The sequence below is a fragment of the Phyllostomus hastatus genome, unplaced genomic scaffold (assembly GCF_019186645.2).
Source record: "Phyllostomus hastatus isolate PE091 unplaced genomic scaffold, TTU_PhHast_1.1 phas_contig_159, whole genome shotgun sequence".
In the NCBI taxonomy this organism is placed as follows: Eukaryota; Metazoa; Chordata; class Mammalia; order Chiroptera; family Phyllostomidae; genus Phyllostomus; species Phyllostomus hastatus.
This window is the reverse complement of record NW_025333640.1, coordinates 20520167-20536956: the sequence shown is the minus strand read 5'-3', so window position 1 is coordinate 20536956 and position 16790 is coordinate 20520167.

The window sequence follows — 16790 nt, the reverse complement described above, 5'->3', positions numbered from 1 at the left end:
CCGTGCTTCACGTGCGCACATAAAACTCAGATGGCATGTGCTAGCCTGCTGGTAAAACGTCATTGGAAACAGCTGAAGTTCTAAAAGTTCTCAGAAAGAGATGAGAACTTCACAGTCTGGTGAGAGATACAGGGTAGGAAATGATGGTCTTTGTTCACTCAACAGAATTCACTCTTTATTTGTTTATCTTTTAGTTTAAGAGAAGGCATACAATACATATGTCTCTGGCACATTGTCAACAAAGAATAATGCATTGTGATGGATTAAAGAAAGATCTGAGCTTTTGACAAATTGAAGTGAAAACTTGATTAAGATAAATTGGGCCTTTCAATGCATCCTAAGGCATAATTCACAGACTATAAAGGAAAATAAGGAAACATTTTTCTAAGAATATATAACCTCCATGTGCTCCAATTTATAAAACAGATCAGGCAGCACAAATTTCTGCTAAGTGTTGACTGTTCTGAGAATTTGTTGATGAGCACTAAGACAGCTCGTCTTGAGTACAAAGATATAAAAAATACCAACCATGGCTTATTTCTTGTAGCAGGACACAGACAAAGCAAAATGAGATGCATGTATTCTGGAATTTATTTATCTATAAACTTACAGTTTCTCTTCATAACATTATTCATTCTAAGTGCAAAGTAATTGAAGGAGAAATAAATCTATTACCACAATTATACAACTATATCTCTTGTGATTTAAGAAAAACTAAGGAGAGATATGAAAGGAAGAGGAAAATCTAAGATAGCTCAGTGGTGGGGAAAATAGCCTAGATTAATGCTTTCCAGACTTTGGTCTGATAAGATATCAAGAGTTTTACATGACCTCTATTATCCTGTGCCTTATGTGAGTACATTGTATAATTCTATTGTGGACTCTAGAAGAAACCTAGGGAAAGTAAATTTTTTAATGTAGTCAAAGAAAGGAAGAAAATCAGTGCATTAATATCTCATCTTGAAAGTGCTTAAAAGAAGGTTTCAGATTTTTAGGTATATTTCAATTACAATTGACCCCTGAACAAGAGTTTTTACCTGTAAAGGGCCACCTACATGTGGATTTTTTTCAAAAAATACATATGGTACTGTAAATGTAATTTCTCTTCCTTATTATTTTCTTAACATTTTCTTTCCTCTAGCGTATTGTACTGTAAGAATACAGTATATAATACAAACTATGTGTTGATCAACTGTTTATGTTATGATTACTGTCAATAGTAGGCTATTAGTAAACTCAGGGGGAATCAAAAGTTGTATGCAGATTTTTGACTGCATGGTGGGGGGAAGTGTCACCCCCTCATTGTTCAAGGGCCAACTGCAAAGATAAATACAAGGTAACACTCTTTCCTCTGTTTATTTCTCTAGAAAATCAGGTTAATACCTCATGATATCACTGTAACTATCAAATGAGATGGTATAAGGATACATACAGTTATGTAATATATATGATAATAGATAGCACATATAATCCTTGTGTGTGTGTACTGTGTGCTATGTATATACATGTGCATGTTTCATACATAATAACATCTGCATGCCTGTAAATTATGTGTAACATGTGAATATTATACATAATATCTTTATACATTATGCATATTGTGTGTGTACCTCATTCAAGCTAATAATCAAGCAAATGAATGAATATGTTTTATTTTATGTAAATATATTTTGTTTTAGACACAAGCAATTTTAAATAAGAAATTACTAACAAGAAATTATTACGTTGTTTTTTTTTCAATATAGGAGTTCTGTTAAAATAGAATCTAAAGCCAATATGGCAAAGGTCCAGGATATTTTCTACTAGTTTAATGTACTCGATCACTTATCCATCACTGGTTCATTCATTCATTTGCAGATTATTTATTAAGTATTTACTCTATGACAGGTATTGTGTAGATATTTCTTATTTTAATAAATTAAAAGCATATACAAAGTAGTCCCTTAGCAAATATTTAATCTCCATTTAAATTGCTAATAAAAAGTAATATTACACAAAATCAGAAGTTTTTATAGCTAGGCTTTTAAATTTTTGTAAACTAATGATAACTCAAGCATTCTAAAATGTTTTTACAATAAGGAGCAAAGATTTCATGTTAGCCACAGTTAGAAACAACTAAACCATTGTAAATTTAGAGTTTTATGACAAGTGGTTCAAAATGGTATTCGTTTCACAAAGGTGATATTTTATTAGAAAATGGAAATGAGCAAATAAACCTCATTAAATGACTTGTCCAGCTTCTTAAACATAATACAGTGTTTACCTAGCAAAATCTTTGATGAGTTAATTGTAGACGAATCAGAAGCACATAGATTATATTTCTTCTGAAATGTAACTGGGTTTCAAGTCGAATGAAAAATTCCTTTGCAAAATGCATTTCAGATTTTTTTAACCCAAAATGTTTGAGTAAAAGTCCAAGATGTTCAATGAAACCAAAACACAGCTGGGTTCCTCCATGCTTAATAATTATATAATTACTAGGCATGTGATGAAGCCATATCTTCAGGCAAGCATTCATCAACTAGCTGGTGAGACTACAAATAGTCAGATAATAACTAGATTAAGTGGTCTTCAGAAAAACTGCATTCTTTTTATGCTTGAAGCACCATGAAATTGGAGGGGAGTAGACAAGAATTAGAGTAATCATTCTTCTTGTACTTTAAAAGCTTAGTCTCAGACACTGGGCTCCCTGGGCTTCAGTTTCTGACTCCTGTCCACTTGCTGTGTGATTTTGGGCAATTTACCCAGTTTCTCTGTGAAATAAGGATAGCAGTTATGGGGGATGTCGTATGGTTTAATACGTGTGAAGTACAAATAAACGCTAATTGTCTGTCTTCTTGAAAAGTTACTTGGAAGGCCCTGCGGGCTCTGTCAGCAGCAGTCCGCTCTCAGCCTCCTCCTTGCTGTGCTTAGACAGGGGCAGATGGGGCCCAGCTGCACTTTCCCAGCTTCCAGGGTGAGCATGTGGGGGACTGTCCTGACAGCAGTGTCGGGGTTCCTTCATGGGGGTGGTCTCTGAGGCTTCAGATCGAGGGCTCTTTCTGGGTGTTCAGGGGACCAAATGTTCTTTCCTTAAAAAGTAACCCTTTCACAAAAACTGAAACTTCTGGATCTTTGGGAGGCAACAGGGCCCTCCTCTCTTTTCACTTATTAGTGTCAGAACAAAAAAGATTAAGTACATACAAACAAACACAAATGTTAATAAATTATCATAGATCTGTCAGCATGGGAATTAAAATCACCTGCTGTGGGACAGGGGGCATTGCGGTGCAATCGACAGGGTCGTAAGTACAGATGGGTCATCACCAAACAGTCACGGGGATGTCCAGTACAGCACAGGGCACATGGTCAGAAACAGCGTGATAACCACATGGTGCCAGGTGGGTGCTGGAAGTACGAGGGGACACTCTATGAAGCATACGATTACCTGGCCCCTGTGCTGTACAAATGAAAGTAATACAAAATAATACTGAATGTAAACTGTAATTAAAAAATAAAATTTAGATTTCTTTTAAAAATTAATGAACACATTATAATAAAAATATAAATGGCATAAAATAAGGTCCCTGGATTAGATGGCAATGGGGACCTGACTTAACTTGTCTAAGAGCCTGTCTTTTCCTGCAAGTCTGGTCAGAATTGTTTTTCAAGGAACCTCTGAGCTCCGAAGTTGTGAGTCTTTAGGAATAATAATGTCACTTCTCGGTGGGTGTATTTTTATCATGGACATAATCGTGCATCAATTATTCATTGTCACCAGCAAATGTTCTGGAAGAGCAACAGCAGGTGAGGGAAGGCAGACCAGTGTGTGTTTAAGGACAGCCATTTGGAAAATGTCTTCATTTCTCCAGCCTGCGACTGGCTTCACCAGCAAGATTTGCTGTCCAAGGGTCCAGATAAAATTATTTAGTTTCCCATTGGCTGTCTAAACACAACTAAAGTACATTTGGTGGAGAAATCCCATGATATTAGCAAAGACAGGACATTTCAAAAGCTGCTTAGGCGTTTTCTGCACAATACGATTAAAAAGAAGAGCATGAAGGAACTCACCCTAATACATTTTTAAATGTGTGGCATTTCTTGTTGTTAGCGTGAAGAATAAAGCCTGCATCTACTTTGCACACAGCCAGATGTGTTATGAAATATTATTTATGTTCTTGACAAATTCCCAAGTATAGCATCAGCCTTGCTAAAATACCCACTGGCACGGTGCTGCACTTCCAAATTTAGCATTATGGCTGACAGCATTTTTCTTGGTTTCTCAAAAAAATGACCAGCCCAAATTTCACTGCATTCATTTTCAAAGGGTCTGATGATACTTATTTTCCTTTTTATAGAAAGTAAAATTCCTGAGTGTGAAACCAATAGACCCAGATCAGATGTAACCTTTAACCTTATCAGGTTTTAGGAGAGGAAAAGAAATAGGTACGTGAATATTATCCAGTTATGTTAAAATAGTTAGGCTACCTGGAGGGATTAAAGTGAGATAAAGTTTAGCTTGAGAAAAATCAAAATATGGATAGCTAGATCATAACAGCAATTTAGAAATCAAAATGTTCTCACTGATTATGTGTAATGATGGCCACTATACCCTTACCCAACACAGGGTATTATAATCATTCCCACTTTTAAACTTTTACAATTTTTATAAAGAGAAGGGATGAGTAGAAATAAGTATTTAAAGAGCATGATTTTAAAGGATATGCTCAAAAATAAAGTCCTTAGGAAGCAACTGAAATTAAAGCACTTGTGATTATTCACTGTGATGGAAATAAATGGATATTGCTTAATATAGTAGCAACCCTGAGTGTTAAATCTTACAACGTTTTTCAAAAAAAAAAGTGAGTCGGGGAATCCATTGACATTTGAATGTCAGCTTCTTGGTTCTTCTAATTGAATCCAAACTTCATTTTGGCTCTGTTTCCATTTCAGTATCTACACTGTCATGCTTGCCCTTAAAAATAGTAACATAATGCTGTGCCAAGAAGCAAGGGCAATGCCAACCCTAGGCAAATCTATAAAATCGTGTTCAGGAGAGAGAACTGAATTGCTTGTAAATGTCAAATGCTATGTGAAGAATAGTAATTTAAAAAAATAATCACAACAAATCTACTTTGCTCATAAGATCTAAAATACCCTGAGGTCGATGTGGCCAGGCAACAGAAGGTTTATAGCTGAAAATAAAAACTCCATCTTCACTCATATTTATAAGCAAATGTCCGTGGTCTGAGGCAGTGTTTCAGCCTCAGCGTGGTCATGTGACTGTAGGTGTCACGATCAACACTGCATGGGTCACCAGCTCCATGCTGCCCTGGGACTGGTGCTTTTTCTCTCGCAGCACACCCTCCTGGGGGCACTTGAGCTCCTGTCGGTCGTGCTGTGGCTGTTGTGCCCAGGGCCCATTTGTGAACCTAAAGTAAGTTCTTACGTCCTTTGGGGACTTGACTTATCACCAGAGAGACCACATTGCTCTGAATTCCAACTCTGAAACGGACCAGGAGAATTCCTACTTGGAAGTGTGAAGAATACAAAAACTTTAGCTTACTACAGAATTTTGACAAACGTCCATTTGCTAATGAAATTAATTCAATTTTGATATTTGTAGTACCATACTAGAAATGATAATTCATAATATTAACTATCACTTACTGAGTATATATTATGTGTCAGGAATTGTGCTAAATACTTAATATAACATGTTGATCCTCATAACACTCTCTCATACTAAAGATCTCAGGTTCGGAGTGGCTAAGCTATCTGCACAAGTTCCCATAACCAGTAAGTATTAAAATGGTGATTCCAAATCACTCTGGTTCCAATAAACACTGCGAAGTGTCTTCTACTATATTTGTCTGTAGCATAAAGTGAGCTATTATTTTAGTTGCTTCCCCCCAAGTTTTATTGAAATATAACTTACGTATAACATTGTATTGATTTAAAGTGCGAGACATAATGATTTGATATATGTATTTGTCGCAAAATGATTACTACAATAAGTTTAGTTAACACCCATCCTCTCTCAGTGTTACAAACTTCTTTGCTCATGATGAGAACATTTAAGACCTACTCTCTTCATAACTTTCAAATACACAGTACAGTATGTTAACTATAGTTGCCATGCTGTACATTAAATCACCAGAACCTATTTACTTCACTGCGAGTTTGTGCCAGTGGACCACCTTCACTCATTTCTCTAACCCCTGCCTCTAGTAGCCACCTATCTGTTCTCTGCTTCTATGACTTCAGTTTTTTTAGATTCCACATGTAAGTGGTATCATACAGTGTGTCTTTGTCTGACTTATTTCACTTAGCCTAATGTCCTTAATTGGCTTATGTTATTAATTAGTCCACACAACTATTACTTGGCATTAGTAATGGAGTTAGACAGTACTAGTTCCCTGTGCCCACACCTGATTAATAATTGCTGATCAATATTTGTCCTTTGTTATGGACTAAATTGCATCCCCCAACATTCTTATGTTGAACTTGTAACCCCCAATGTGACTATATTCAGGAACATGACCTTTAAGGAGGTAATTTGAGTTAAATGAAGTGATAAGTGTGGATCCCTAATCGGATAGGGCTGATTTTCTTGTAAGAAAAGGAAAAGACACCAGATCTCCTCTCCTCCCCACCCCTCCCCTCCCTTCCCCTCTCCTCTTTTTCTCTTCAAGAGCGGGCGTGGAGCAATGTCCCGTGAAGGTACAGGAAGAAGGTGGCCATCTGTGAGCCAGAAGACAGCCGCACCAGGAACCAAACCTGCTGGCACCTCGATCTCACCTCCGATCTCCAAAACTGTGAGAAAAAACTCTGTTGTTTGAGCCGACTGTTCTATAGCATTTTGTTATAGCAGTTCAAACTAACACCTCCTTCTTGATGGAGATTTGATGACCTCCAAGGACAATGATGTCACATCTGTAAAATTGGGAAAAGAAAGCTTTGCATCTATCGGGCAGAACTTAGAGCTTTCTTCTAAAGGTGTAGATAACCTACATCTGTTATTTGCATTCCTGAAAAATGACTGGAAAACACTGGTATGCTTTTCTGATTCATTTAGACATACTTCTTTGTGGTTCATCTCTTACCTATTTTGTCTTGAGGCTGTCAATAATGAGATATTTGTGATTTTTTTAAAAACCTATTTTTGGTGGTCTCATTTTTAATAGGGGAACTGAATCATACAAAAACTAGTTGCAGGAGTGGGAAGGGCTTCCAGTCAAGATGGTGGAGTAGGTAAGCATGATACTCAGAACTTCCCATTGCCACATCAAGATTACAACCATCACTGAGAACCCATCTGAAGTGTAGCTAAACAGAAGTCCTATAACTAAGGATTCATGGAAAAAAACAACACATGGACACTGGCAGAAGGGACAGACACTTGGAGCAGGCTGGCCCCAGACTCACCGGTGCTGGTTAAAAATTGGTGAAGATATCTTGGCTGCAGTTTGTTAGCATATAATTGTTCATAATATTTTCTTATGATCCTTTGCATATTTTTGGTGTCAGTTGTTATTTCTCCTCTTTCATTTCTGATTTTATTTATTTGGGATTTGGGCCCTTTCTCTTTTTCTTTTCTTTGATAAGCCTGGTTTAAGGTTGGTAAATCTTGTTTATCTTTTCAAAGAACCAGCTCTTGGTTTCATTGATCTTTTGTACCATTTTTTTAGACCCTAATTTATTTCTGCTCTGATCTTTATTATTTCCTTCCTTCTTTTCACTTTGGGCTTTGTTTATTGTTCTTTTTCAAGTTCTTTTAAATATGAAGTTAGAGTGTAAATTTGAGCTTTTCTAGTTTTTAGAAATAGGCCTGTAATACTATGAATTTCCCTCTTAGGATTGCTTTCCCAGTGTCCCACAGATTTAGGATTGTTGTGTCCTCATTTTCATTTGATTCAAGGTATCTTTTAATTTCTTCTTTGATGTGGTTGTTGACCCATTCATTGTTTAATAATATGTTATTTAACCTCCATGTCTTTGCTTGTTTTTCAGTGTTCTTTTGTGATTGATTTCTAGTTTCATAGCATTGTGGTCAGAGGAGACTTGGTATAATTTCAAGCTTCTTAAATTTGTTCAGAGTTATTTTGTGTCCTAACATGTGGTCTGTCACAGAAAATGCTCCATGTGCACTTGAAAAGTATGTATACTCTGCTGCTTTGGGGTGAAATGCTCTGGAGATACCAATTAAATCCATTTGATCTAGTTAGTGTCTTGCTTAAAGCCACTGTTTCCTCGTTGATCTTCTGCCTGGAAGATCTACCCACTGAAGTCAATGGGTGTTAAAAACCCCAACTATGATTATATTTCTATCGATCTCTCCTTTTATGTCCATCAAGATCTGTTGTATGTATTTAGGTGCTCCTTATGGGCACGTAAATGTTTACTAGGGTTATATCCTCTTGTTGAATAGTTCCCTTTATTAATATGTAGTGTCCTTCTTTGTCTCCTACTCTAGCCTTGGTTTTAAAGTCTGTTTTGTCAGGTATAAGTACTGCTACCCCAGCTTTGTTTCTTTTCCATTTGCATGAAATATCTTTGTCTAATCTTTTACTTTTAGTCTGTGTGTAACTTCATTAATTCGAAAGACCATAAGCACTCTTATGTTCATCAACACATGAGTGGATAAAACAACTATGGGACATTTACACAATGAAATTCTACTCAGCTGTAAAAAAAGAAGAAAAGTTTACCCTTTGTGACAGCATGGATAGACCTGGAAAACATTATGCTAAGTGAAAGAAGCCAGTCAGAGAAATACACATATTAAGACTTCACTTATATGTGGAATCTAGTGAACAAACTGAACTAGTAAGCAAAACAGAGACAGACTTGTAGATATAGAGCAGATAACAGTTATTTGGAGGTGGTTAGGGAGTGGAGGGATTGAGCAAAAAAGAAAAAGGACCCATGGACATTGACAACAATGTGGTGATTATGGGGGGATGAGTATAAGAGGACTAAATGATAATGGAAAAAATACAATAAAGATTAAATCAAAAGAAAAAAAATGATTTTGTGTAGCACAGACAACACCTAACAATCAGCCACTACAAAACTAATTTACAGAAATGTCAGATAGATTCATGTACATGTTTTTAAATCTCATGCTTTAAAAACACAGTACAAAATAATCCCTTTAAACAAACTCAATTTTGAGAAGCACATCATGGAAACCTAGGCATACTACATGCCTTTTGACTCACTTATCATATGTTCATGGAAGATGCCCAATAAAAATTTATTGGTGACAAGGATAATTTTGAATGCATTCCGTGCCAAAGAAATCCCAGTGAAGTGTGGATATTTCCCAAGGCATTACATATCTGGCTCCAGTTTTAAATAAGCAGTGGTTAGTTTTATTGAGGGGACTAGACAGAGGTCACTGGAGGAGTCAGCCAGAATTTGGAAGTGGAACACTGCTGGCTCCCAGCCTTGTTTCTAGTAACTACCCCACCCTGTTGTTCCCAAGGGAACCAATGTACACTTGATAGGTACGCAGGTGGCGTGGGCTGCGGTAATAAAAAGCTTCTTTCCTGGAAGGGGGCAGTGGACTGTGTTCATGGATCCACAAGCTTTCCTGTGGGGAAGCAGCTATATCCAGCTAAAACTGTAAGTGAAAGTGCCTGTCTTTATCAACTTCTCAGTAACTCTCTTCTTACCTAGTCCAAAGTCCTTCAGTGCAGTTCCCCCCATCAGTTCATTTGAGCACACGTACACCAGACTTCTGGGTTAAAAGACAGCACAGGACAACTAAAAGTTATTCAGTTTGACCGTGTGTGAGAAGTGGCTGGCTGTGGATTTAGTCCACCTAGAAATTCATGCTGGGGAAAGGAAGCCAGCTGGGATTCAAATGGTTGCTTTCCCTGTTTTTCACGTGTTTACTTCCTCTGCTTCCCTAATGAACTCCATAGCTTCGGAATTCCAAACCATTAAATGGAATTACACACGGCTCATTATTTAGAGCCAAAAGGTTACAATCAACTCCCCTCCAACAATCAACCAATATCCTTTTGTTTACTTGAAATATAACAGGAAAACACTACCTTGTGCCTACATGACTTGGGGAGTTATTTTCATAATTGCCTGTTGAATTTTCCTAATTAATCAGAAGCCTTTGGAACAAAAAGTCCAACTGTTGAGACCTGAGACACAGGGCTGGCAGAAAATTTGTCAGCAGAAATTGTCTTGTGTGCAATCTGTGTGCTACCTGGCACAAAAAGTATTTTGTAAATCTTGATGATGATTATAACACAATGGTTAATTAGCAGGGCTTTTCTTTGTCCTTACAGACTTCTTTAGACTCTTTGACATTAATGAATTGAGGAATGAGAGTTTCCCTACCGTTGTATGAAAAAAAAAGAGAGCGAGTTTGCGTTGTTTTCCAAAGGATATCCCTTGTGCTGACAGTATTCAATGGCGTGAGTCCCACAGTCCCCCAGCCAAAGATTCAAGCTAGCCAAAGAAAACGCTGACCCCACTGGACTTGAGTGGGTCAAGGAGTTTTATGGTGAATGGAGAGTGACTGTAAAGTTAATCTCTTATTTACGTTACACTGTAATAATCCTGCCGAAGGGTAACAGTGGCCACAAAAGTCAGGAAGTTACAAAGAATTAACAAAAAATAATTTTCATAGACCATCTTTTTGTTTTGACAGTTACTGGTCTAAACTTGATAAAAGGTTTATTTAAAATGCATTTTTGTAAGTCTAAATGCATGTATTTTATAATCACGTAGTAAATGGACACATATAAAATATTCTGAATTATAGGACTGTAAACTAAGAAAAGTAAATTTACATAATTTTAAACATTGGAGATTACATGGGAACCTTATTTGAAAAGCATTCAGAGTATCTCAAAATGATTCAGAATTTTTTTAAGACTTAAATTAGATTAAAGACAGTTGGCAAAGACAGTTGGCAAACCATTAAAAAATGGTTTTCCAGTTTAGAAATGTTCCTTTACAGGCATTTTTAGTGAAGACATAGTAACAGCAACCATTTAAGCATATTATGAAATATTCCAGTTAGACGGGAAATAATTTCCTGAGGAGTTTTAGTCATTGGAATAAGTCACCAAAAGTAAACTCTAAAATCTTTTTCTAAGGGTCTTTTAAACATGATACATTTTATCTCCTTAGGATGATAGCATTGCATGTGAAGATGGATACTTACAATACATGATTTCAGGAAGAATATGAATTTTTCTGATTGTAGATTTTATTTCTTCAAAAATACTTAAGATGGGAAATTCCATTAATTAGATTCCAATAGAGTAACTGGAAAAACAAAGTTTTACAGAAGTTTTCATTGCTTCACAGAAAACAGACGTCTCTCAGCATATGTGCTTTTGCAACAGGCTTTATAAAATTGTTAGCTCAAATTTTGGTTCTTTTTCTACTTGAACATAACAGTCCACAAACCCATATTTGGGAGCCCATTTATTTAACTTACAAAATCTTGCCAAGATCAATACTATATCTTGTTAAGTGTGGTTTCTTTATGAAAAGTAGCGATCACATATCATACCAAAAAGGCCTCAGAAAGTGAGGTTAGATAGTAAAATGCCATGAGGCAAGTTTTAGAATAATTTCACCAATGAGAAGATTTTTCTGTAATGAATGAAGATGGATTTAAGTCCCATACTGTAATTTTACACTAATCTCAGAAATGCACTAATGGCTTCGGAAGGATTTATGTACCAATAGCCATGCCACTGTTTCCTGGTGAAATAAATCAAAGTAACTCACAGATCCAATGCTCATTCCTCTGTGCATTTCTGAAAGTAATGGAGATGTGTGACAAAGAAGATATTATTGGAAGAATAAGAGAAAAGAAAGCTAAAGATGTAGCTTAAGGCACACACGCCTGTAAGAGAAGGGAAAACAAATGAACAGAAGGAAAGGTCCCAGCAGTGTGAGGAGAGACAAAACATCACATTGCCCCAGGAACCAAGGGTGCACATCTGAGTTAAGGGCTAAAAAGAAGCCCAGAAGACTAATAAGGCCATTAGATTTGACAGTGAAGACATTATCAGAGACATCCCTGAACAGAGACTAAAATGGACAGGAGAAAAAGAGAGATGCCAAATGAGGAAATAAGGAGAGCAATAATGTGGATATTTTGCTGGATAATTTGTAGTTTGTGGTGGGCACCGGATGCATTCATAAAGAAGAGTGGAGCCGGAAGAATAAAGGATGCTCAGACCAAGCAGAAGGGAAAACTCCAACACTGCTCAGTAGGGGTGTGCAAATCTGAGAACAAATCCTCTCCTTTTCCTCTCGCTGAGCTCCACAGTGCAATGGCATCCTCATGTTACCCCTGACAGTGTCTGTGGTGTGATTGTAAATAATATTTATAGCTCATGGTGTGATTTTATATTATTTATTATTTTTCTGAATTGAAATACAAAGTACATGACCTCCTTGGGTACCTTTTGCTAGATTGTGCTGAGGAATAAACAGACTCTAGACATATCAGTGGTTTCTAACAACAGAGGTTTATGTATTGTCTACATTACATGTAAACTCCATATGTGTTCTTAATTCATGGATGCAAAATGACAAATGGCCCCTATCTGGACACGTGTTCAAAGCAGGAGGAGAAGATTGGTGACACTCACCGGTGGTTCTGAAGCTTCTGCTCAGACATGGACAACATCACTACCTTTCTGTTTAACTGATCAAAGCCAGCTGTCTGCCTAAGAGAGGGGTGCAAAATCATAATCCTTTATCACAGAGGGCAGAGAACATTTGGTAACAATGCAATCTATCCCAACTTTGAAATTTTGCAAAGCAAAATTTTGCAAATACTTTACTGATAGGATCATAACACATAAGTACTTTGTATCCTGATTTTAAATTAATACCACATTATACATTTTCTTCTGTGTCATTTAGTATTCTTGAACATGAGAATTTAAGGCCATATATTACTCTATTGTTTGGACTTTTTTTTAGCCATCCCCTTGACTTTTCTATTTTAATGTTCTAATTTTTTAAAGATTTTATTTATTTACTTATTTTAGAGAGAAAGAGAGGGAGGGAGAAAGAGGAGGCAAGAAATATTGATGTGAGAGAGACACATCGATCAGTGGCCTCACATACGTGCCCCAAGCAGGGGCTGGATGCGCAACCCAGTCCCGGGCCCTGACCCAGAATCAAAGCAGTGAGCTTTCGCTTCACAGCACGGCACACAACCAACTGAGCCACACCAGTCAGGGCTAAGGTTTTTATTTCATATACTGTAATTCTTTAGTTTAAGGCATTTTCAAAGTGATTTTCTAAGGCACACAGTGAGGAAGGTTAATGACCTGAAACAACTCCCACCGTACCATGAAAAATGGCTGCTTCGTTTTCTCCTCCAGGATGATTAATACTCCATGTAGAAAATAAGGTTGTTTTTAGTTTCAGTTTCATCTGAACATCTGCCTTAACAATGAAAGTCATGCTCAGGAGTGCTGAAAACTCTCTGTGTTTCATTCTCATGGCTGACTCATTGTGTAATTGTCTGGGTGGCAGATCAGCCGTCTGTGTCGGCCATGAGAGTTCCTTTTCAATGACAGGCAGGACAGCTAGCAGTCCAGGTGCTGTCCATTTCTAATTTTCATTGAGAATATAAATGAGAAATTTTAATTTAGAGTTTAAAATAGATTCTTATAAAGACCTCAAATCTAAATAAGTAAATAAAAAAACAAACAACAAGTACTGGCGAGGTTGTGGAGAAAATGGAACCCTAGTGCACTGTTGGTGGGAATGCAGATTGGTGCAGCCACTGTGAAAAACAGTATGGAATTTCCTCAGAAAAATAAAAATGGAACTGCCTTTTGACCCAGCAATTCCGCTACTAGTATTATATCCTAAGAGCCCTGAAACACCAATCCAAAAGAACCTATGTACCCCAATGTTCATAGCAGCACAACTTACAATAGCCAGGTGCTGGAGGCAACCTAAGTGCCCACCAGTAAATGAGTGGATTAAAAAACTGGTACATTTACACGATGGAATACTACATAGCAGAAAGAAAGAAGGAGCTCCTACCTTCCGTGACAGCATGCATGGAACTGGAGAGCATTATGTTAAGTGAAATAAGCCAGGTGGTGAAAGAAAAACACTACATGATCTCACCTGTAAGTGGAAACTAATCAACAAAACAAACAAGCAAGCAAAATATAATCAGAGACATGGCAATAAAGAACAAACTGCCAATAACCAGAGGGGAGGGGAGAGGGGATAACGGGGAAAGAATGGAAAGGGTCATCAAGGAACATGCATAAAGGACCCGTGGACAAAGCCAAAGTGGAGTAGGATTGAGGATGGGAGGTGGGGGTCGGTGGGGCCGGGGAGAGCAGTGGGGGGTGGAATGGAGACAACTGTATTTGAACAATAAAAAAATAAATAAATAAAACTTTTTTAAAAAATAAAATATTTTAGTGATGTAGTTGAAACTTGTTTGCCTACTCATAATCTCTCTCTCCCTTCTTCTATCCTCATAAAACCTCCCCAGTCATCCAGGCGCTTCAGTGGAGACTGACTCCACCCTGTTTTAAGAGGGAGCCTGACGGATCTAAGGTTAACCTTGGTCTCCTCGCCAATGACTGACTCAGGAATGGGCAGTGTGCTCCATCCTGCCAGTAAGATGAGAAGGATGTCTCTCTGCCTTCTAAGAAATGTTCCCTCTCTCCTAGGAGGCAGCCAGATGACAAGTCATTACTCGTTGTCCTCCTAATATTTTCATGTTCCAAAATGATACCTAGAACAGCTGCAGACAATTGCCCAGCACTTTTGGAGAAAGCTAAATGTGAAGATGTCATACATAAGAAGTGAAAGAATTTGGTCTCTAAAGACCTTACTGAGCCTGGAATCAACCACACTGGAACTTTGCCTGCCTTTTTGAAATCCTGTTATATAAAAGGCAGTGCATTTTCTTATTGTCCAGCTAACTAAAGTGGAACTTCAGGATACTAGTAGGAGGAAGCATTCTAATTCATACAAGGCAGGCAGAGATGCAAGGGTATGTTCAAAAGGGTCAACTGGAGAGGCCAAATTCATTATTGGATTTCTAAAACATCACTCTGTGTGATGTTTACATATATGCACACAACACAAATCTCTATATATTTTCTGCCCCTGACTTTGACCCAGTTTTTGAAAGGTCTATATGTCAAGCTCACATGTGCTATGACTGATAAAATAAGGGGCCAGTTACATTTAATATTTACATTTTGAAAGGAAGAAGAATGGACAGGATGATTTCATTCTTAAAGTGTAAATACATATACTTTCAAATAAATAAAATACATTCAAGTTCTCATAATTGTAAGTTATATCTCAGAGATAACCACAGTTTGCATTCCCAAAAGCCCATACCCTAAGAAGAAAAGGTCACAGCCTAAGTAAAAAAGATGTTGACAACTTTAATGGGCTTCCCACAAGCCAATTAACCAGAGCTAGAGAGTTACACTCAAGAATTAGTCACACAGTCGGTTGATGTGAAATGCAAGCCATTCTGCCTTATTTGTGAGAAAAGATACATGAAGAACTTGGATTGGTGAAAGTCACCAGTAATAAAAATCTGATTTCCATCATTGACTTTCAGGTCCTTCCTTCCAAGTCTCTCATCCAAGTTTCTGATGGCAAAAGTCATTGACTTGTGCTGCCTTTCACAGTTTTGCTTTCCATTCTCTGGATCTCACAGAAACATAAATAAAAACCACTGGTTAAAGTTGAATGAATAGGTGTCTATCATTTAGATAACCAAGTACTACAGAATTAAGTTTTAACTAGAAAGATTCATAAGCTTACACAAGATCCCTCAAAAAATTCTACACAAGGTCAAGATTTTCTGATTTTTCAGCTCATTCAGCTTTCCTTTTGTCATATGTAAATATGTTATAGGCAAAGATTGTAATCTATAATCTTATTTGCATGAACATTTCAATTAAAGACAAAAAAGGTTTTTTGGTTTTGTTTTTACTCTGACCATTACAGTACAATAACAGAAGCAGGAGTTAAAGAATATTTTTTAAATAATATATGTAAATTACTTTACCTTTAAAGTTAAAAACATTTGATAACTGAATCTGCATTTTAAAAATTAATTATCCAGAGAAGTAAATTTTTTTCTAAGTTTTTATTGCCCCTAGACCCCTGGTAGAGTAAGAGAAAAACATTCCCAATGAAGTCTACAGAATTCCTACAAATTCAGATCAATAAAATATAAATTCAACATAAAAGTATCACCAAGAATACAAAGGAGTAAGTCCTAAGAGTCATAGCTGGCAGATATGGGAAACAAGGGTCTTTGACTCTTAAGGACTTCATATATTTAAGTAGTAAGATGCAGAATATATAATAGCTGTGTATTAGTTTTCTACTGCTTCTTTAACAAATTACCACAAAATTGGTTGTTTGAAACAACACAAATTTATGATATAATAGTTCTGGGGGTCTGATGCCCTAAAATTAGGGCGGTGGGAGGGCTGTGTTTCTTTCTGGTGCTTCTAGAGGTGAACCTATTTCTTTGCCTTTCCTGCTTCTAGGGACAACCTACTTTCCTCTGTCTCCATCTTATATTTCTCTGATCCTGCTTTTATTCCCATCTTTTCCTTTAACCCACTTCTTCAGCCTCCTTTTCCCAATTTTAATGATCCTTGTGATTATATTGGGACCACACAGATAATCCTGGATAATCTCCCTATCTGTTGGTGAGCAATCTTAATTCCATTTGCAATGTTATTTCCCCTTTGCCACGTAACTTAACCCTAACAGGTTCTGGTGATTTAAACATGGAT